Source organism: Buceros rhinoceros, unplaced genomic scaffold (genome assembly GCF_000710305.1).
Source record: "Buceros rhinoceros silvestris isolate BGI_N320 unplaced genomic scaffold, ASM71030v1 scaffold1600, whole genome shotgun sequence".
Classification (NCBI taxonomy): Eukaryota; Metazoa; Chordata; class Aves; order Bucerotiformes; family Bucerotidae; genus Buceros; species Buceros rhinoceros.
The window spans coordinates 125,686-130,340 of NW_010388834.1; positions in this window are offsets into that span (position 1 = coordinate 125,686).

A 4,655-nucleotide genomic window follows, 5' to 3' on the forward strand; every position below is an offset into this window, starting at 1 on the left:
TGAGGGGATGCTTTGGCAGAATTCAAACCATATTAGACATGAGAGAATCCACACTGATACTCACCCACGTGTGCCAATCCACCAGGCTCCGTAAGTTCTTGTGCTTATGGAAACAACTGTTTTCCACTTCATCATTTTGAACTCAGTCTCCCCACGTTAAGGAAGGCAGACTCTCAGTGTGTTGAACAGTCAGCAGCAGGGACAGTGAGAACTTGCTTCTCACAATGGCAGATTGGTGAATTCTTCAGTAAGCAAAGATTTTTATTCTGTTGTTTATAAGATGTTTAACAAAGGGAGGTGTTAATACAAACAGAAAATACAAACTCAACATGACTCACTTCCACTCTTGAGGCTCGTGGTTTTCTCTACCTGCAGGTTCTCTAGCTGTCTTCCATCTTTCATGAAATATAAGGGAGGTAGGGCATGAGCTGCTGGTATCTACTTTAAAAAAACCCTTAAAAAACCCCAAACCACTCTGGCTTCTTTTCACTCCATGGAGAAGAAAGGGAAAAAAGAGTTTGGAGCCTGTGGTTTTATTTAACACCATCCTACGGAAACACACAGCAGCCCTGTGGCACCTGTCAGTGCAGACGCCTTGCTTTAAACTAGGCAAAGATCTGGTGCTGTGTGTTTTACCCTTTGAGTGGGGGGAAAAAGTGCTAGTGCTTCCCATTTCTTGCATTAATCCTCTCAGCCTGCAGAGTTATCATTATCATTCAGATAAAATAATAACAAACTCAGCCTTCTGCTTAAAAAAGCCCAGGCTGGTCATAAATACACCAGGTCCCTTAGATTTAAAAAAGGGGGAAATTCTTCAAAGCAACGAGAGTCTTATGCAATGCCAGCATCCTCCCTGGGAGTGCTGAACCCTTTAATCACCTAAGGAGGGGGAGACACACTAAGGCTGGGAATCCCCGTGTCAATATTATTCCTCTTACATAACATATTGCTTTATTTGCTGATTGAATGGGCTTCTTTTTTTCTTTTCTTTTTTTTTAACTGAACTTGTCCCTTGGATGCCAAAAGATCTTTGTGGTAAATTGCAACCCTCCTCAGAAGAAAAGCAAACCTCATCCACAAACAAAAACAAAACACCGTCACAGCTTGAGATTTGCTATCAAAAAAATAAACAATCATTAACAACAAATCCAGCCAAGAAGGTACAGCAAGCAACGGGCACCTTGCTGACACAGAAAATTAGGGCTACCCCAGCAGGACAGAAAGGCAGAGCATGCCCTCTCTCCCACAAACCTGAATCACTTGCTGCTTATTTTCTTTACTCTCTGCAAGGAAAAGGTTTTCTTGATAAGGCCTCTCCTAGGCTTGTGATTACCACCCCAGGGCTGAGAGAGATTTGCTGCTGGTCAGCTTGACATCATGTCTAGACAGTCTGTTTCACTGGGAAACACTCAGCACACCTGAGAACAGACTGGTGAGTCCAATAATGCATGAAACAAGGCAGCAGGAGCCTTTAGAGTCATGTGGGACAGTGAGGAGACTGCACAGAGATGCTCACGTACGTGCCTACCACAAGAAGTCCTCTTACCTGGGTGCATGCTCAGCAAATCGCTGGGGTCTGTGATACACAGGTAGAGGTGCCCTCTCACTGCACACCCTTGCATGCAAGCACCCGCATAACTGCATGTGAAAACAGACCTACATCCCCTGCCCTGCCCTCTTCCAGGGTAAGCGCACCCACAAGCACCAGTGCTGGGTCCATAAGCCCAGCACACAGGTCTCTCCTCAATTTGCATTCACGTGCAAAAGAAAGTGGCGAGAATCTTGAGCTTCCCCCTGGACAGCCAAGCACTGATTGCCCTTGTCATCTTTTAGGCTCACACGAAGAGCTGCTGACTGCAGACCAAGCCCATGGCCAACCAACACCCGCAGGGCCCAATCCCTTTTGTGCTCTCCCTCTCTGAACTGGGTAGAAATCACCTCCGTGAAAACCTCTGGTATTTTTAGGCCAGAGCAGAGCTGCCTGAACGGTTCATGGCTGGTTCCCTGCTTGCCCCTTGGGAGCAGGGCATGCAGAAGGCATGGAGGAAACGCCATGGTGACACCACGCTGTTTTGCAGCTGTCCTCAGCTCCATGGGTACCACAGAGAGCCTGCAGGCGGTTTATTCCAGAATTAACATAAGCCTGAAGGAACTCTACATATAGGAGGAGTTTAAAGGTTGCTCAGAGCCCCCTGTGCTAAGAAGTGAGACCAAAGGCCTGAGAATGGCTTCCCTCTGGTCCTGGTTAGCAGCTGGCTGACTCAGCTGAACATCCATCGTGCAGCAAAACGTGATAATTGTTTTGATCTGTGCTCCCAAGACTGCCAGCTGTGGCCGATGCCCACTGTTAGCAAATCCGGCCCTCATTATCTGCTGCCCACCCCCGTCTGTCTGAGGCGCCGAGCACCGTAGTGCGCAATTAAGCACCCGCCATCAAGTTGCTTCTAGGCGTATATGTCATCGCCAGCATCTGTTTGGGAATGTTTGTTGGGAAGCACATGGTGGCAGGGTCAGTGGATGTTGTTGAGGTTTTTCCTCTTGCGCCTGGGGGACAGAGAGCTTTGTGCATTTCTCAGTATGTTAAACTCAATTAAAAAAAAAAAATAAAGAAAACAACATCAGGATAACTTAAAGCAGATGTGAACATAAGCAGCCTGAGACCCTTCTGAGCACAAACACGGCCATTTCATTGCAATTCCAAAAGGCCTTTCTGGCAAGCCTCCCCTCCACGTCCTACATTCTTTCATTCCAAGGAAGACAAACAATTCGGATTGGAGCAGCAAGGCACGTTTTTCAAAGAAACAGGTTCCCGCAAACATTTTTTGCCTTTGTGTCACCCCAGTATGTGCAATCCTCTCTTAAAGGATCTTTTCATCACACCTTTTTGTGTCACACCCTTCATTTAAGGAGTTCATCGCTCCACACTCAGCCTGCGTGAGCCTCTCACACGCGAGTGTTTTCTCCTCCGTATCCCAACACGGTATCACCACAACCTGAAGTTACAGAGAGAATCTCTGTCATTTGTGGATGCTAAAACGAGAAATCCTGCGGAGCCTTTCACTGTTGGAAGAGGAACATGGCTGGAATGGGAAGGGGACTGCTTGCTGCTGGGTGGGCACCAATCCTCTGAAGAGGATTGCATGATTGCAGGTTGCTTGGTCGTTTCTGCTCATCACCACCAGGGCTGCGGTTTTTAAGAACAGATAAACCCTGTTTTACCTCACAGGTTTTTCAATAGCTCCAACACAGAGACAGTTTTGGACAGAAGCACAGTCTGTAATGTATTACCTGATTTGCTTGTTACCTTAATTTAATCTCTGTCATTTCTCCCTGTGTCCCTCAGCCCAGCAGCTGCCTGGACCAAACTCTCTCATTCCTTCCTTCTAAGTTTCAGGCTTACTTTGCCAGTTAATTTTGACTATGGCTTTGGCTTCTCTGACTAATTCCTGGACTCTGCTCTAGCCCCACTCATGAACTATCTGCAGCTCCGCATTGCTCCACCTGCCTCTCAATGAGAAAAATCAATGTCAAGTCTGGAGAACCTTACTATTTCAAAATTGTGGTTCATTTTATGTTTTCCATATCCTCTCCTGTGAGAAAGAACAGAGGTTGTCTCTGGAGAACATCAGGAGATGGGAGGAGACAATTCCAAAATCTACACCTGGGATTTAAGATTGTTTCTCCTGGACCTTCCCCATACGAGGGAACAAGACCAAGGCAGACTCAGCTTACAGCTCGAGCCTTCGCCCCAGGAAAAGCACACACTCAGTAGTGGCACTCCCATTTCAAACCCCGACTGCGCTCAGATACGCTGAGCTGCGCTCTGTGGGCAGCTTGAAGGATTTCTTATGCCTTCCAGTTGAATGGCATTTAGATTAATAAAATAGATTGTAAATGATAAATAGTAGATAATAAAAAGGATTGTTTTACACAAAATAAATAAAGAGGGATTAAAATAAAGGTGGAATTCCTTCTGCAATGTGAGCACAGAGGAATGGCTTGAGGACAAAGAGGAGGTTATTCCACAGGTGAACACTTTCAAACCATACCACCTTCTCCCCCACTACAACAGCCTCATCACAGGTTTCAAAGCTGGACTAAGAGGGGCTGTTCACTTAGTGGGACACAGGTACAGATGTGATGGTTGATGTAATGGGAGCCTAGTGACTCCAGTGGAAGGGGTGAGGCAAGAGAAGTGAGATGGCTTTCACAGCCCACCTCCTACAGGAGGTGGGTTTTTGCATCTGCTTCACCCTCCTAATAGGATTTTCATATTCTTCATGAGTTTAACATGTGAAAATACGTAAAAAAAAAAAAAAAAAAAATTGATCATTCCAAATCATGATGATGAAAAATCTTTAAATCTCCCAAATCCCTCTAAATCTCTTTACAGGATTCTGTCTTTCTCACAGTTCCTTTGGTTAATTCGGCCACTGAGGTAAGGTACCCAGAGAAGAAATAAAAAAGCTGTGCTTGAAAAACATTTTTGTTTGACTGCTGGACTTTACAGGACCTGAAAAAACCAAGGGACAAGCACCCCACATCAAGGACAGCTGCATAAACTTCCTGAGTACCCGAAATTAATCATAATAAAAGGCTTTTAAATTTTTTTTAATACAGTTAGGTACCAAAGATAAAATGGTTATTTCCCAGAA